Source organism: Ziziphus jujuba, chromosome 4 (genome assembly GCF_031755915.1).
Source record: "Ziziphus jujuba cultivar Dongzao chromosome 4, ASM3175591v1".
Classification (NCBI taxonomy): domain Eukaryota; kingdom Viridiplantae; phylum Streptophyta; class Magnoliopsida; order Rosales; family Rhamnaceae; genus Ziziphus; species Ziziphus jujuba.
Window position 1 is genome coordinate 4,958,556 of NC_083382.1, and position 20,170 is coordinate 4,978,725.

A 20,170-nucleotide genomic window follows, 5' to 3' on the forward strand; every position below is an offset into this window, starting at 1 on the left:
AGTTCTTTCAAAAAGAATATGCACTGTTTGTTTAACAATAAAATGGCATAATTAATTGCTTACATGCAATTATCCATATCGAAAATATTTAATTAATGACAGATAATTAGATCTTTTAAATATAAATTATATCATATATTATTAATACTTCAATACTACTTACAAAACCTCTTTATAGTTATATTATTTAGACAAAATTAATTTTATAACTATAAAAAGATTATAATTTACTGGAGTTATAGTGAAAAATATTTTGACTTCAATAAGAATAGTATCCATTTCAATGAGTTATTATATCCTTGCAATTTTATTGATATTATAATAACTTTAATGAATAAACAATTTTATTGATATTATAATAACTTTAATGAATAAATCATTGTCTCAAGCGATTTTACATAAATATTGTATATCATCATGAATTTTTACTATAAGATACCATATATATTTTGCAATGTATAGATAATTATCATTATGTAGAGATAAAATTCCTTAATATGAGACTTAAAAAAATTATAATTTATTATAATCTAGAATTTATTCTTATTTATAACTAATCTAAATTAGGACTAAAACTTTTTATGACTAAATAGAAACTATTCCAATATATGATATTATTATAAAAAGTTTTTCCTGTGTTTAGAACTTAAATGTAATGCATACTAACTATTAATTAATTTTTGTTATTTATTCATTAAAAAAACAAAAAACTATACGGTATATTCTAAAATGTATTTATTCATATTTTATGTCACATATTTTAAATAAATGTTTTTTTTAAAATGCATCTTGTCATATTTTTATTATATAGATTGATTGAATATTTCAAAATGAATTTTATAATATTTTTACCACTTATTTTACATGATTGTTTGTAATTATTTAAATTATATTTTTGACACTGTTTATTTTAATTTATTAAATCAAATTTTACGAATTATATATTGAATTTCACTTTTACGTTATATTTCTTTAATGCAAATATTTTAAATTATTTTATTGTATTTTATTCGTATTTGGATTATTTAAATTTTTATTAAATTAATTATTTCTTGATTTTTGGGGCATAAAAGATTGGGCGAAAATGTTTTAAAAAGGAAAATTTTTCCAATGGAGTGAATGGTGAGGGTTTTGAGAGAAAATATTATTTTCAATTAATTATTAATTATTTACTTATTTATTCTCAATTATTCATGTGTACTATAACTATCGTTACTATTATAATTGTATGGTAGATAGGGTCACTCACTGAGATGATTAGCATCTCATTTTTTTTTTTTAAATCCGTTCTTCTAGGTACAAGGATTGATAGACGTTCGTCTGGAGCGAGCTTGATCTTCGTTGCCATCGTATTTTGAGGAGTTCTCTTTCTTTTCATTTATTTCTATTGTAACATTTTTTTTCCATCCTTTGTTGTATAACTTCCATACCTAGTTGTATCCTATGATGCTCTATATATTGTATTGGATATACTTTATTAAATACTGCATTAGTTTTCTGTTTAATTTATGGAAATGCTGATTATTGTGAAATTAAATTATAGTAAAGTGGAGGGATAAGGCGATATATATATAAAAGTGTGTTTTCAGTGCAGGGAATTTGTGGTAAGTCCAACCTTTAGGGGATGTTCTGCCGGATTTTCCATTGGAAGGTCCGGTAGGGTTTTCCTGGGATCAGGTCTTGTTTAGGGTTCCGGTGAAAAATTTTGGACGGGTCTTGACAATTTAAATATGAGATTTCTTGTAATATAACTTCTACATAAGCAAATACATCCTAGCTAGTGTGAGCTCTCTTGATTTATAAGTTATGGTTTTGTGTACTTTAAAATACTGAAATATATTAATTTTGAACAAAAAAAAAATTGGTTTAATTATAAAACTTTGAGGTAGCATGCCTTTCATGAAAATAAGATTTTGTGCAATAATAATTAATGATGCGATTATTGATCGTAATGCAATATATCTCACGTGTAGCACATGCAACGACCTTCTCAAGTAGCTTTGCTTCGTGATCTTCTTCCTCCACCTTACAATAATCCAATATTTGACGTTAAATTAATTTCCTTCTGATATCAAGAAATTAGGTGCTGCAGGGACGTTTGCTAAGTGCATGGAAATGGCATTTAAATATTGCAGCAATGGTGGTTTTGTCCTCTTTCTTGATGTTCATTAATTGCTAAGGGGGATATCGAAGTATTGCTCAAAGCTTTTTCCAAAGACATAAAGGCAGTAATATATACACTACCGTTCGTACGAAAGGTATATATGATATATAATTAACAACATATTTGCGTACATTCACCCCCCACAACAAAAAAAAAGAAAAAAGAAGAAGAAGAAGAAATCAACAACATATTTGCGTATGATATATAAAATTTTTAATAACCTATATGATTCAATTTGTTTTTATTACTTTAAACTCGTAAAATTGCAAGTTGCATATGCATATTTAATTCTTTTCCATATAGTAATTAGTGTAAAAATAATAATTAAATAGAAATCGTATAGTGAAATCTTCCTACACATGAACATATATATATATATATATATATATATATTTATGACTTTCTAAATGTATATTTAATTTACAAACAATAAAAATAATTGCTTGCTCTTTTTCATATTACGTGCATTAATTGTCTAGTAAAAAAAAGAAAAAAAGGAAAAAAACTGAGAGATTGAATTCATATAAATAAATTTTCATAATCAATTAGTATCAATAAAGTGCAATCAAGTAGGCATATTCAGAGCAAAATTTAAGTCATCTGCTGAAAATATTTTTCAATATCTTGATACATATTACATATATATATATATATATATATATATATTTACATAAGGATCTTGAGTGAGTTTCAGAGAAATAGACGTGTCGGTGCCTGAAGGGCATGAATAGAAATTCTCTGCCGCTAACATATCGGGGTTTTAATGACCCGCTTCCTTAATTAGTTTCCAGTAATGGAGTCTTAATCTTCTTGCATACCTTTTAACCCTTTCACAACCCTGCATCAACAAGAAATAATTTAATATAAAAAAAAAACCCAGAGATTTAATCGAACGAAAAAAGAATATCTGTTAGGTTTTGGGGTTGGTTCTTCGATTGGAAGCAGAAGAAAGGCGAATTTTAATATGCGTCGGTGCAATTTCTTCATCAAGAAGTTACTGAGAAACACAACGGCGTCGCTTATCTATGAGCGTGTCCTATTTCAAAGCACCACCACCATGGATGATGGAAACTAGCGCATGGACATAAGATTGCAAATCTTTCTGCGTCTCTATGCGGCGATGGCGGAGGGAGTTTTCTGGAGGCCTTGCAACTCTTTGATCACGATCTTCTGCACGGAATCGATGTAGTGGAGAAGAATTCTCTCCCTTGGAACATAATAATCTACGCCTCCGCAACTAATCGCTTGCTTCTCAGAAATTAGCACCAAATTCTCTTCAACGTCTTAGAAGGAAAAGAACGGTGAGAATTTTGAGGAACACATTTTTTTTTTCCTTTTTTGTTTCGATGATTCAACGCGACATAGTGAAGTAGATCGTTTATTGAAGAATGAAGATTTAAGAGTAAGAGAGAGAGAGAGAGAGAGAGAGAATGCCCTTTTTATTGGCTCCGAATTCCGTCGTCTTTATTACGCGGTTTACCGCTAGCGCTCCTGCTGTAACCCCTAGTTTTTGAATTTCAGATTTTATGCATTTTTTATTTTATTTTATTTTTGAATATTTATTTTCGGGTTATTTCTAAAAATAGCCACTTTACAACTCCATTTTAGAAAAATAGCAATTTTTTTTTAAAAAATAGCCACATTGGGACAAAAATACCCTTGATAAAATTGAAAATTACGCAAAATGTTTTTTTATTTTACCCTTTCCTTCTTCCTCTACACAGCCGTTCGTGGGGTTTCTCTAAGGTCACCCTTTGCATCTCATCTCCTCTCACTCTCATTTTTTTGTATTTTCTCATATCTCAAACTAAACTCAGGTAAAAATTTTATCTTTTTTCTTATTAGATGAAAGTAAGGAAATATGTGTTTTTTTTGTTTTTTCTCTTTCTCTTTTTTCTTGTATTTTTTATTAGTTTAGGGTTTTTTAAGCTTTTTATTTAATATGGGTATGCAAGAAATTAATTTATGAGCTGTTATATGTGATTTTAAAGATACTTAGGTGGCATATGGTTTGAAAATGGAGGAAATTTTGTGTAAAACTGAAAAATTACGAAGAATAGTAAAAACAGAGGAAATTTGGCGAAAAAGATGAACTTCCGCCAATTTCCTCCAGTTTGTCAGTTTTCACAAAATTTCCGCCAATTTTTCACCAAGTTTCTGCCAATTTTCCGCCAGTTTTCAGCCAGTAGGAAAAAACTATATTCGGCCGAAAAAAAAAAAACAGAATCAACTTTTTTAATACAGTTAATATGTTTGTTTAGTATTATTCAAAATTTTATATATTTATTGATTTAGTTTAACGTTATTCATTTAATTTTGTAGTAAAATGGAAGATGATGACATTGTAATTGTGGTTTTATACAATGGAACATTGGTACAAAATGATGGTGGTAATTGGGAATATCGAAATGGTAAAAATATAATGGTTTCCGTCGGCAAGAGATGCACAAAATCGGAGTTAGAGGATGAGATTTTCAATTCTATTGAGATAGATTGAAATGAATATTTGCTAAAGCTAAAATGGATATATGGACGATGTGCAGAAAAGTTGGATCCTACAGAAATGATGTGATAGGGATGTGAAATGCTTTCTTTAAGAAGTGAGGAATGGAGGGATGACAATGATGCGGCCTCCATTGTATGTTGAGGTAATTTCTAAAGTTGAACATGTATGTAGAAATGTTCATCAAACAGCATTTGCTTCGGATAGTGGGAGTAATCTTCATTCTTTTTCTTGTCCTCCAATTGGCATTCGTCTACCACAAGCTTCCAGTACTGAACTATTCAGGCTACATCTCAGGAAATTATGGTTCAAGAAACTCAGTTCAGAGATCAAGTTGATGTTCGTGGGGCCTGGACATCATTTAACATCCATGAAGGATTTGATGTTGGAGGTGACTATGCTGAACGGTTTCCTAACGATGAGGAGTATGAGCAATTGCATCATATTGATCATGATGAGAATTACAATGCAGCAGGGGATGATGTTGATCATAATGATGTAGATTTTGATCATGAGTTGCCAGACAATGATAATGATATGCATCCTGAAATGAACAATGAAGGAGTTGATGATGTTAGGGTTCATCGTGCTACAAGTGACCACATATCATCGAGCAACAGAAGTGGTTCTATGGCCATATTTTCATTAATGTTCACTGGCTGTGAGAGCATAGTAGTTGGACAATTATTACGCAACAAACGTGACCTACAGAATAAACTGAGTATCTATTGCATGCGAGAAAATAAGGAGTTCAAGGTGACACGGTCAACTACACAACGGTTTGAGGTTGTATGCTTGGAAAATACTTGTAAATGGCAACTACGTGCAACCACATTTAAAAATGGAGAAATATTTGTTGTGAGAATTTTTGATAATGTATACAGTTGCTCGTTAGATATCGTGCATCGAGAACATAAGCAGGCCAGTAGCCGGGTTATCGGGCAATGTATCAAACCTAAATATGAAGGTATTGCACGTGTTTACAAACCCAAAGAAATTCAACATGATTTTTTGCAGAAATATGGGGTGAATATAAGCTACAACAAAACATGGAGAGGTAAAGAGTATGCACTTAACAGTGTTGGGGATCTCCAGAGGAGAATTTTGCTAAGTTACCTGCCTACTGTTATGAGTTAGTGTCGAAGAACCCTGGGACTGTTACACGTATCAAAACAGACGATAATAACAATTTTGTATATTTCTTTATGGCGATTGGAGCAAGCATTAGGGGATTTAAATCCCACATAAGACCCGTGTTGGCTGTTGATGCAACTACATTGAAAAGGAAATACAAAGGGTACATGTATATTGCATCGGGCATGGATGGCAATAAGCAAATATATCCTTTGGCTTTCGGCATTGGAGATGGAGAGAACGAGCAAGCATATGTATGGTTTTTCCAAAACCTCAAGGATGCCATCGGAGATTTTCCGGATTTGGTGTTTGTGAGTGATAGACACCCCGCTATTGAAAGGGCATTACGCAAAGTTTTTCCCAATGCGTACCATGCGTTGTGCACGTACCATATAAGCAGAAATATTAAAGCAAATGGACATGCGAAAGATGAATTAATAATACAATGTTTCATGCTCGCAGCTAGTGCATATTTGGTTGAAGATTTTGAGTTTTATATGGGGCAAATTGAGGCAAAAAAGGATTTAATACAATGTCTCATTACTTTGCTGAGGGGTATTTTGTGCCAATTCACATGTAAACTCATCAACGGAGTCTACAAGATCCGGCCACTGCTCATAAAAGGATGCAGACCGCAGTAAATATGGTAACATTATGCATAATTTCTGGAAATAAATTTCTCCCCTGTTTCGGTTACCAGCCTTATCTGAGTCATTTACAGTCATATGACGCTCTTTCAAGTCCACGTGCCCTACCAGCCAATGTATGTTGCGCTTGTTTAGTGGAATCAACAACTGTCAATATATTACAGGATTTCAATTAGCGCAACAAATAAAGGAAGGCACATGAATAAATGAATAGTTAACATTACACAATTTGGACATGTATATTTTACATGATTTACGCATTTCCATGGCTTGGACTCCTTCATTCCAATCCCCAGCACATATTCTTACATTGCGTATGAGAATTTGAACTTAGATGGATTGGCGAGGAACTTTCCATAACACTGCTCAATGTATACCTACAACAAAATAATTTATTAGTTACCCAAAATCACAATAGCCACATATAGGACACCTGGCCGTTACTTACCCAAAATCCTCCATCTATCACCTCAAAACTAGGATAAAAAATATCAGGAAATCGATTGGCACGTACACGAAATAAGTAAGGCAGGACTTCCATATGCTGCATTGAAAGATGAGTTAATTTTAAATTACATCCATGCAGTTGAACAACTATCTATGGAATTTATCAAATTATAAAATAAAAATCTTGATTGAAAAATACTTACATCGTGATTCAGCCACTGCTCACTGGTTATAAGCAACTGGAAAAAGTCTTTACCCGCAGTCAAAATGGCCATATCAACCTTTGCTGCCCAACTGGACTTCATAAATTGGTCAAAAATTTTTACAAGTCGCGTGGGTACTGGTTTGTATGGGTCGAACATCAAAGTAGAAGATGCACCGGGTAAAGTGCGCTATAGTTTTTTCCGCAAGCCTCTAACACTATAAGGAGTTGTAATAGCTGCTGCTACCTTCCTATCCCTCCTCCCAATATCTATACTTTGCTTAGCAGCTGCTACCTTTCTTGCATGTCCCCCGGCAGGAAACTTTGATGGAGACACTTTATCGATAATCGTAACACTTGGTCCTGCATCATCTACAACAGATGGATGTGACTGTCTATCAACAGGGGTCGCATCGGGACCAAACTCTTCTTTATTTTCATCCCCTTCAACGTCCACATCCATCTCATCTCCCAACCCGTCAGCACTAACTCCCACTCCTTGGTGCTTCATTAACTTATCAAGCTTGGTGTCCAAACTTGCAAACTCTCTAAGCATGGCGATTCTTAAATCCTTAACGTCTTGCCGTACACTAGCCACTTCGCCTTCAAGGATTGTTAATCTCTCTCTCAAAGGTACCTAAAAGAAACAATAATGATTAATACTTGCAATAATAAAAAAGATAAACATTCATACAATTTATTCAAACCTCATCATGGGATGGAGTCGTTGGAGGTTGGGATGGAGTCGATGGTTCAACATGAACATGAGCAGCAACTCCTGCAGTCGATGATGAAGGCTGGTCTGTCGCCTTATGTCCCATTCGTCGCCTCCCTCCTTTTCCCATAATTTCCACAGACGCCTTTTTCCGTTTCTTACTTCTTCCACTTCTTGTAAGTGGAAGACCTTAATCTTTTTCATCATGACATACCTGTGGTGGCTTGTTTCGAACAGCAGGTGCAACATTGTATGGAGTACTGTCATGACGTACATCCCATGCCAAGTTGCCGATATATGCATGCTCAAATTCAGTCACATTCATTAAGCCATGAACGGGATACTGCAAAAGACAAAATGGATTATCATCAAGTGATTAGTAAGTAATACTAATATTCCTACAAATACTGCAAAAGTGTATAAATAATATTACTATGTTGAAATGTATATTTATATATATATATATATATATTTGTACATATAAGTGGAAGAACTCATATACTTACATCACGATGATCGAAGAGTTCAGTGGCCTTCTCAAATCTTGGCACTTGTGAAATATGCTAATTAAGAATTCGAGGGAATGCCATATCCGGCAACTTCTTTCCGAATGCTTGACCCAACGAAGGAATTGTCTCAAAACCCCAAATCTGTCAAACAATTAATTAATAATGAATAAGTAAAGAAATACACACCATAAATACAAGTGTAACAAACTTTAAATAATAGTGTAACAAACTTACCATGAAAACCAAAGGAAACCCACAAAGACTATAACTCTTTGACTTTTTTAAAGCCATGGACTCTCTATTCTCAAAAGCACTCTTCAACGATCTAATGGTGGTAGTATATGATAAAGTACCCCATGGATAGTTATTGAAGTACTCTAAATCGTTCACCATCTCCAAGTGATTATGAGGTGTGGTGGCCATGCTTTCTTTGCCTAGAAGAACCGTCTCTAGGAAATATAATAAAGCCAACTTCAATCTATCATCGTCGACTTCATCATCGTCTTGACACTGTACGGTCATGAAAGCTTCGGTTATCTCCGAGTTAGTGACCTTTCGCTTTCCGCCAAAATACATGTCACTAATACGAGTAGAGATGTTAACTCGCCTATTGGGTTCGTAACCAAACCGTAGACCTATAATTATGGTAAAGTCTCTCCATGTAAATCTAACACCACGCCCTCCAAAATTGAATACCATAGAATCCTTGTCGTTGCAAACACACTGCCTATACAGCATGCTGTTGACGATGTGGCCACTAAATTGTATCTCGTTGGCCTTCAAAAAGTGGCCAAAACAGCTATCCTCAAACTTCTTTATTTGGGCTGGAGTCAGCTTGATCTTAATATCCGACACGGCTTTCCAGAAGTTCGATCTACAATTAACCTTTGCCCTCGATATCTCCGAGTCCCAAAACCTTCGTTGGTAATCTGAATCCATTTATCTGCAAATCAAATACAACAAAGCATAACAGATGGAGGAAACGTTTTTTCCGACACGAGGAAAGCCTGGAGGACAATTTTTCCGCCTGGAGGAAAAGGTTTTCCGCCTGGAGGAAAAATCTTCCTCCAGGAGGAAAACATTTTCCGCCTGGAGTAAAAAAATTTCCTCCTGGAGGAAAAAAAGAGGAAATATTTTCCTCCGAGTGGAAAATTTTCCAGAACCTAAATAACATACACCTAACGGGATTTGTGCAACAATATAATGAAAATGGCTAAAGAATCTTTTCGAACCAGCGTATAATACATTATACATTAGTAGTGTACATTATACATTGCTTCCTAAGGATAACCTATAGATATATTATGGAGTTTTGGACGGGTCCTGACAATATATGTGTGTATATATATATAGAGAGAGAGAGAGAAAGAGAGGTTATTATTCTTCTTTTTATAGATTTTTGTGGTTGAAAATAGATATTTTAACTGGAATTAAAAACATCAAGCTCTTAAAGTCAGTTGATAAATATTAGGCAAAACAATATCCCATCCAGATAAAAGATTTTTGCTTCGAGCAATTTTAACAAGCCGGTTAATAGCTTCAAGGCACATGATTAACCTCCCAGCAATCCATCTTGTTTTATCGATTGTCAAACTTCACTTTGTAAATTTTGGCATCATTTATAGAAAACTTAGATGGTCACAAAAGTTTTTAACTCTGAAATTGTGGCTGATAGTTGTTGATTTAAGCCAATTATTTCTGGCAAATTTCTCAATTCCATTCGAGCAACCAAACTTTGGTCAAATTTTGTTGTTGTATTCAAATATTGCCAAACCCACATATCCTGAATTTAAGGTTTAGTGATGAAATCCTTTTTTCCAATTTATTAAAAAAATTTACTAAACCCATTTTGAAAGTATATTTTCAAGTAAAACATCTGTAAAAATGAAAAGATGTGCAACACCAAAATTATGCTGCTAGAAAACGAGTGCTAAAGCTTCTCTAACAGCATAACCCATCAGGCTTGCAATTGTTCTGAACAACAATATATAGCACTTGGTCTTGTATATTGCAGCAAAAAAACAAATTCAAACAATTGGTCACAAGGGGCAACTAAATTTTTTTTTTTCTCTCTCTTAAATTTTTTTTTTATCAACTCTTAAATTTATTGTTATTTCATAACAAATTCTAATACCATTTCCTAGAACACTAAAAAACATTTGAAATAAGCAAAAATAACTAGAAAAAATAAAAAACCATTACCAAATGTGACAAGCATTAGCAAATTATTATTTAAAATTACCAACTCAACCACAAAGATTTTGGTGTGTAGAACAACCCTTAGCACATTGTTTGGACCATTATTTAATTTGATTTTTTCTATTAATTTAATATTTTTTTACCCAAATTTTATTTTTAATTATTGGATTAAAAAAATGGTTAAACATTGTATAAGAAAGCATAGTCCCATATGGTTTAGAAGTGAAAAACTTTGAATAGTCATAAGTACAAATGTAAAGTGAAAAATCCCACAGTAAAAATACAACAAGTATGTTGAGTCTTACCTATATATTGAAGCTCCATTTACTTATTGGGACACCTCTATACATACAACTACAAGATACCAGACTATTAAATTTATTGTTTTTTTAGAATTTACTTTCTTTAGTCTATTGTTCTTAGTTGAAAATTTATTTTTTTAAAAGTCCTTTAATCATTAAGGCAATTGAAATTTGTGATTATTTTGTTCTTCAATAATTAATACAATTGTCTGACTAATTTGCTTTAATTGGAGCATATTTTTTTTCCTTTTTTTGAACCATTACAAGTTTAAAGTGGAGATTCGAAATGGCACGCCTTGGCACATATTTTTCTTTCCTTGAGTTGTTGCAGGTTTGGGGTGGAGATTCGAAGTGGTACGCCTTGGTGCACATTTTGGTTGCAAGTCTGGAGTGGAGATTCGAAGTGGTATGTCTTGGCGCACATTTTTCTTTTTTTTGAATTGTTGCATGTTTGAAGTGGCATGTCTTGGCACACATTTTTCTTTTTTTTTTGAACTATTGCATGTTTGAAGTAGCATGCCCGTATTTTTAAGGGACAACAAATTGTTGGAAAGTTTCCCAACATTATTCCAACACACATATTTGTTCCAAGTCGATCCATGGAAACAAATACTATTTAAAAATCCATAATGTTAGAGCTAAAAATTCTACCTAGTTTGTATCTGCCATGTGGATACGCTAAGGATCATTAGGTTGTATAGTTGGGTATATAATTCTTATCATTTATCTGTATATTGTCTAATTTTATGTATGTTAGTATATTTGATGAGTTGTATTAGATAGCCTAAAGGCTTGCTTATCTTGTGTACCAGTGCTTGGCTACTAACTTGTATAAATTAACTCATCATCAATAACAACTAAATAATTAATACACACTTCCTACATATTTCTATCTTTGTGTTTAATCATCCCACTTAACAGTTTTTTTTTTTTTTTTAAATTTGATATTGTTGTATGACTTGTAAAAAAAAAAAAAAAAAAAAACAGTGAATTTATCAAATGATTGTCCCTACAGGGACAATAATATTCAAGTGTATTGAATATTATGTGCACATAATATTAAGCCTGATTTACACTGTCATCTTGGAACAATGTAAATAATAATAACCGCTTATGATAGTACACTCTTTTCACCATGTATGCTTTAAAATACCCCTTCCCAATTTATTTAAAAAAAAAATGAAAGAAAGAAAGAAAGAAAGCCGCCCTATTTGCACTAAACTATTGTGCTTTAAAATACTCCTTCCCAATTTATTTAGAAAAAAAAAAGTGCTGCCCTATTTGCGCTAAACTAGGTGCAGGAAAACATTAAACCAACAATATTTTTTTTCTGTTTAACTAGTCAAATTGACCTAATATACGATCAATTATATAAGTTTTTATTCCCTTTTCATTTTTAATCTAAGGTTGGTATAATTCATATTTAGAATCATAAGCTAAGACGGGATAATAATTTGTCATTTGATGAACCCTTTAAAGGCTATAGTGGTAAACTAACTCTTTCGGTAAATTTAACCACTAACAGTTATTTAAAATTTTGTAATTCATAATTGATAACCAAGGTGTCATAAAGGTTTTTAAAGATAGTTTTAGATAGGTGTCCCACTAGCAATAATAGATAACTGTTGCACCTGGTTATATCTAGCCATATTAGTATGTGAACCATTGTGTATATCAGATACCTTGCAGTATTGAAAGTCAAGTCCACATCATGTATTTATATCTGAACTATTCATGTAATTAAAAAAAGAAATAAAAAAGCACATCTTTCTCTTGTTCATACATCTGTGCTTTCATGGTATCAGAGCAATGATATACTCAAACGAGTTTTTCGATCTACATGGTCAACTCTTCTTCTAATTCATCTACAGTAGTGGATGCATCATCTTTTCCTTCTCTATGAAAAGTTACTCTACCCAACTTTACATTTCCTTTTCAATTACATCAAAATAATTATATAATTTGGAGATCACAACTTCTACTGGCAATTATTGGGTGTAACTTGGAAGGGTTTGTTGATGGTACCTTTCAGGCACCTCCTCTCACTTCTATCATTAGCACAACCAGTGACGGTCAATCTGTAGGTATGACAGTGCCAAATATAGCCTATCATCATTGGAAAAGCCTTGATCGAGCTCTTGTTAGTTAGATTCTTTCTTCCATCTCACCAAACATTCAAACACAGATCACCAAAGCTTTAAATCCAATCATTGCCCTTCAACTTTGGAGTGCTCTTGAACAATTATTTGGTAGCCAATCAAAGGCTAAAATAATGCAGTTGAAGATACAGTTTTAGATCACAAAAAAAGAATCTCTATTCATCAGTTTTTACTTTTCAAAAATGAAAAATATTGCTGATTCCTTAACAATAGCAGGTTTCTACGTCTCCGATGAAGACTTCATAATGCAGTTGCTTGCAGGTTTACATTTGGAATATGATGATGTCATAGCTAATATTCATGCTAGTCGCACCACCATGGCAGTGGAAGAAGTACAATCTCTCCTCTTGAGCCAAGAAGTGCGGATTCAACAAGCTACACCAAATGATATTATATCTGCAAATGTTGCAACTAAGCAACCCAAACAGCCTGAGCCTAGCCGTGGTTTCACTTCTAGACATGGCAACAACCAAAACCGTGTCTCGTCGTCAACAAATCAATTACATGGTTGTGGGTCCTCCTTCAATGAGGGACGAGGTCGTAGCGGATCCAACAATAGGATTTATTATCAAATCTGAAAAGTTCCTGGCCATAGTGTAGAATGTTGTTGGTACCAATTTGATGAAAACTATACAAGTCCACAAAATATCAATACCTTTTATGCTTCACTGGGTGTCACTACTAATTTTGAATGGTTACTTGATAGTGAAGCCACTAAATATGTCACTTTTGATCCCTTAAACATTGCAAAATGAAGTGAATATTATGGTTATGATAAATTAATTTTTGGGAATGGTTAAGGTTTGCCTATATCTCATATTGGTTGATCTTTTTTTTATACAAGTTCAAGAACCACGAAGTTGAATAATATGTTACATGTTCCTTGGATTAAAAAAAAAAAAAACTATTATGTCAGGACCTGTCGAAGATCTCTCACCGGAACCCCAGACAAATTCTGATACGAGAAAAATCCTACCGGACCCTCCAATGGAAAATTCGGCAGAACCTCCCATAAGGGTTGGACTTACAACAATTTCCCTGCATGGAAATACACTTCTATATACACCACCTTATTCCTCCCACCTTACTACAATTTACTTCCACAAGTTTGCAGGACTTCAAATAAATGATTGGGAACCAATGCAGAATTAAATAAATAATCGTCCAAATAGCATACAGAGCATTATCAGTACAACTGAATATGAAATTTAATACAATACAAGATAACAAGAAACAATACAAGATATAAAGGAAAGGAAAAGCCTCTTGGACTTTTGGCAACGAACCAAGATATCGAGCTCGCCCTCGAATGATCAACATCGACTAATCTGGGCCTAATGGAACGGAATTTAAAAACATGAGATACTAATCATCTCAGTAAGTGACCCAATCTACTAATCAGGGAAATAAATAATAATAATATAACAATATTATAAACTTGACTAATCAATAATAAATAAGTAAGCAATTAATTATTAAGTATTTGAAAATAATATTTTCTCTCAAAACCCTTACGATTCACTCAGTTTGAAATGTTCCATTTTTAAAACATTTCACAAAACCCGATATTTTAAGCCCCAAAATCCAGAATGTATTTAATTAAAAGGCAATAAATTAACAATCCAAAATTTATAGTGAGAGGTAAAAATATAAAAATAATGCTAATAACAACTATTAAATTATAAATAAGATATCATAACAAATAATACAAAATCACAATAAAGTTTATACTAAAATGATCCAAGGAATATTTAAATAAATAAAGTAAATCAATTTATTTCTAAAAGAAATGTTTAAAATAATCTAAAATACCTGTTTAAAATATAGGGTAAAAATAAAATAAACCGATAAATTTTATAAAATCTAATTTAAAATACCAAAACAATTTAATTTATAAAGCACTATTAAATACACTTTAATTTACATAAATTTCTAAAATATTTTATGATCAAAAGCACATCGCAAAAACCATCTGATGCATCCACTATATACCAGTGGCGCCAACAGTACCCAGCGTCTCAACCACCGCCAGATAGAAGGTTAAAGAGAAAAACCGGCATACAGTCACGTGGCGTCCCACCGCGCCGCTGCAAACAGGCGTCCCGGCCATGGAGGGGCGATCTATCCTCATCCGATGGCAACCATAGGACAACCCCATAAATCACCTGTGTGCTACTCACACCCACCTGCGCACTAACCACATCCACCTGTGCACTAATCATATCCATATATACAGAACATCAGTACGTATACGGTGCATCTAAAAATCATAAAATTCGTACATTTTCAAAATCTCAAAAATTTCATAAGTATCACCAGGTTTATTCCATCCAATTAAACTCGTAAAGTTTCCACAATTCCTTTATAAATCATCATCATAAATCCATCACATAAATTCCATCAATTTCAAATCCATCAATGAAATTAACAATAATTTAAAATAAATATTCCTTCAATTCCTCAAAATTCAAAATATAATTAAATTCCACAATTCATCAATATATAAATACATTTTTATAAAACATAAATAAATTCACAATTAAATTCAACAACAATTCAAATTCACAATTTCTTTAAAATTGAATTTCATAAAAATAAAATCTTCATAATTTGTCAAATCAAATTATGCTTTAATACACATATACATTTCAATTTATTTAAATTTATTTAAATTGTGCCATTAAAATTCCAAATATAATTTTACTAAACAATTAACACATGAAATATCACATTTTCAAATAATCAATTATCACAAAATACATATAATTAAACACCCAAAATTAAGTTTGAAGGTGGGTCACTCACCTCGAGCACGCAATCCAACCAAGATCCTCCGTAGGATCAATTCTATGACTCACACATGCTCCTAGAATAACAATATTACACAAGATCAAATACATTAATATTTTCTTCGGGTAAATAATACCCAGTACCCCGAGAAGCTAACGGAAACGGTATTCAAAATTTGCAAATGAGGTGTCTATGGAAAGCTAATGAAACGAGGATCACATTCCGACCTCCGTTGGACTCAACTTGACCGGAGGTGGCCGGAAAGTGGACGGAAGGTTTTGGCCGAACTTCAACTTGTCGTGTCTCCCAAATGGCAAGGAATTGAGCTGGATGGACCTCAAAATTGAGCTCAGGAGGTCTAAAATATGGGAAAAAGAGTATGAAATTGGACTGGGTTGGCCGAAAAACAGCGAAATCACCGAAGAATCAAAATAGGCTGCCGCCGGCTTCATTCGCTGATCTGGGCGCGTCGCCGGTTGACCGACTGCCAAACTTGGCAACTGAGCTTGCTGACGATTGGGCTTCATCGATGGCCCACACATGTGGCCGAAAATGTTGCAGACCGAGAGAGAGAGATACTGACCGGGGGGGGGGGGGAGAGAGAGAGAGAGAGAGAGAGAGAGAGGGAGAGGGAGGTGATGATGAATAGTACCCCTTCCCCCTTCTTTTTCACGTGCCCGAAAGAAAAGAAAAAGAAAGAAAAATAAAGGAAAAAGAAAAAGAAAAAAAAAGGAAAAGAAATTAATAAAATAATGTAAAATAACAATAACAATAAAATAATGATGTATTAGAAAAATTTGCAGATCCATAACTTTTAAACCACATATTTATTTTGGACATGCCACTAGTCTATGAACTCCCATCGACGAGTACTTCACAACCATGCACGAGTCAAAGCTCAACTTTGCGCGAACAAAAAGTCAACTGGGCACCCCTTGGGCAATTCAAAGCTTAATTTGTTTTGCTCATATCTTTCAAACTGTAGCTCCATTTTCGACGTACTACTAGTCTATGGACTCAAGTTGATACATACTTTGCAATGATACCCTAATCAAAGAGAAATTCTATCAAGATCAAAAAGTTAAATTTTGACCCCTCTCGGTCAATGGCGGTCAAACCCGGTCAACCTCGGTCAACGTGAAGAAAATTCCGATGTTGTTCGGGACAGGGTGTTACAATTAAGTATTTTCAAGCTCAATGTTGATAAAAATGTTATTGTACAATTTACTAATCAGTCTATTTTTATGAAGGACAAGGCTGCAGAGAGGATTTTTTTCAGTTGGACTGCTCAAGGATGGGCTCTATCAAGTGCTACCACCAAAATCATTTTATGTTTCTCCTATGACTTTTGTTTCTTGTTTGTCTAATGCCTCATATTCTTTATCATGTGTTAGTTCTAAACTTCCCCTACATAGGCACTATCGCTTAGGACATCCTAGTTATGTTATTATGAATAAAGTAGCATCACAATTAGGACATCTTCCTGCATTGCCTGCCAACTAGAGAAAAATAAACCTGCCAATTAGGCAAAAGTAAATGCCTATTTACTTCACCATCTTTCACTATTAGTCATGCACCATTAGAATTAACTTTTTCTAATGTGTGGGGTCCAGCTCCAGTTGACTCTCTAAAAAGATAGAAGCAGTGAAGAAAATATCGACAATTTCACTGAAATATCGACAATAATATCAGATTTTGATGAGCATCGACATCGATAGAGGGGGAAAGAAATGTTTGTTTGAATTCTAGTGGAAATATCATCGTTGTCGATGAATATTGGCAAAAATCGACAAAACCATAAAAAATATTAAAGGTATATCGGAATTTTTACAAGTCCGGCAACGATAGAGGGACGACAGGAACATATTTCTTGGTTTCCCCGATTTGTTAGCGAGATACTTGAATAGCGGTCAATAGTTTCAATTTTATGGGCATTTTGTCGAAATCTCAATCATTTTTCGAAGATATCATGATAAAATCCCATTGCTCTGCATATCCATGTAGGAAGCCATGGAGGCAAGATAAAGAAGGAGATGATCTTTGGTTTAAACCTAAAAATATTTTGTTGGGCTGTTGGAATTTGAGAATGGGCCGGACTACTGGGTTTTGATTTAGTTAAAATAATAAATTTTGGATCTTTTTTAATTTAATGAAATAAATTTGAAAAAAGGATGAACGATGATAAAACAAATGAATAATGACTAATAAAATTATACACATAAATTAGCAAACCAAATAAATAATTAACCACTCAATAATATTTAATTAACTCCTGTTATCTCAATTATATTGCAATACTTACTATTTATATTTAAACTTTTCGATACATTATAATTTAAAAGAAAATATGGTTTTATATCTATAGTTAATGTGTTTTTTTTTTTTTTTAAGTATCTATTAAATTTACTTGGTCATCTTTATCATCGGTATTCCTATATATTATAAAGTTATCATTTTTTTTGTTATTATATAAAGCTTATGTTGTGAATAATGCATTATTAATAGATTTAGTACTTTTAAAAAGGTTTCAATATTGTAAAATTTTAAACTATATAAATTAATTTGGTAACAAAAATATATAAATAAGTTTAAATATAATAAGTATAAACGTACCAATATCATTTTAAAAAATGATAAAATCAAATTAATAAATAAAGAAAAAAATAGATACTCGTTAAAATAGATTCTAAAAATTTCAAAATAAGTTATGTATTTATGTTTAAAACTTGTAAGCATGTTAGGAAGTATAGAATTTTAATGCTACATTTTTTTTTTTATCAACAATCAACACATATTACAATATAAATTATAAATTTCTTATTTATGTTATTATCATTATATTCTAATTATTGTATTTTTATATTATTTAATTATATTAATTATTTCATATATAAAAATTTATATTCTAAATTAAATATTTACAGTTTTCGTAATTTTATCGATATTTTCACCTCTATAGATATTTCCATCGATATTTCTATAAAATCATACCTTCGACATTTCCATTGATACCGATATTTTTAACACTGGATAGAAGTACTATTTGTTATTCGTGGATAATTATACACATTTTTCTTGGATATATCCCATGAGATTAAGATTAGACGTATTAACAATATTTTTGCATTGGTTGAAAATTTAACTCATAAAAGAATTAGAGTCTTTCAAGCAGACTGGGGAGGTGAATATCGATCCCTCAAAGCAATTCTACATAATTTTGGTATAATTTTTCAAAATCTTTATCTTCATAGTCACAATCAGAATGGAAAAGTGGAAAGAAAATACTGTCATATTACTGAAACTACTCTAACTTTGCCCACACAAAATTTAATGCCTTTTACCCACTATTGGAATGCTTGCTCTACTGCAACTTTATTAATTTTAATTAATAGATTTCCTACTAAATTATTAAATTTTCAATCTCTTTTTGAAAAATTATTCAAAAAAAATTAAATTTTTTTAAAAAAATTTTGGCTATGAGTGTTTTTTTTTTTCTTTAGATCCTATAGAAATAAAAAAAAAATTAATTTTCATTCTGAACGATATATTTTTATTGAATATAATTCATCTCATAAAGAATATAAATATTTAAGTTCAATCATGGATAAAATTTATATCATCCCAAATGTAATTTTTAATGAAAATTACCATTTTTTTTGCTTATTCAACCGGATCCCACATTTCAAAAACTATTAAATCTGGTCACTCTAACTGTAGCTCCCTGTTCCATCAAATTTCTTCTCTGCACGCTAAGCCACGATGGTCCAGTCCACATTTTGCTGTCCTTAGCAGCGTCTTTGAAGAGTACTCCTCCTGTCTTGTCAGATCACAACACGGTAGAAGAATTCAATTCTACAACAACTACGCACTGTCTCACACACTACATGTCCCTCATTCTTCCCTAATTCTACAAATAGTCCTCACGGGTCCCACATGCTACCCTCGTTCTACGGCGACTCCTCACAGGTCACATACTACATGCTACCCTCATTCTACAAAAAGTCCTCACAGGTCACATACTACATGTCCCTCATTCTACAATAACTCCTCACGGGTCCCACATGCTACCGTTATTCTACCACAACTCCTTACAGGTCCCACTTGGAATCATGCATGCACATGATGTCATGCACATGATGTCACACATGCACTCAACTCCCGCTATAAAATCTTTACCTAAATAAGCATTATAATCACACGCTAATTAAGCAGATAGGCAACTCATTTTCCACATCGTTTAAAACAAAATGTCGATCCAAGCTTCAGCAGCTCCTGAAGCCTTTAACCAAAATAAAAACCGTCCCTCTGCAGATTTTCATCCCACCATTTGGGGTGATTATTTCATCCCATAAAAATAATTGACTCTTAATAACCCTTTATAGATTTACTTGTTTATAGA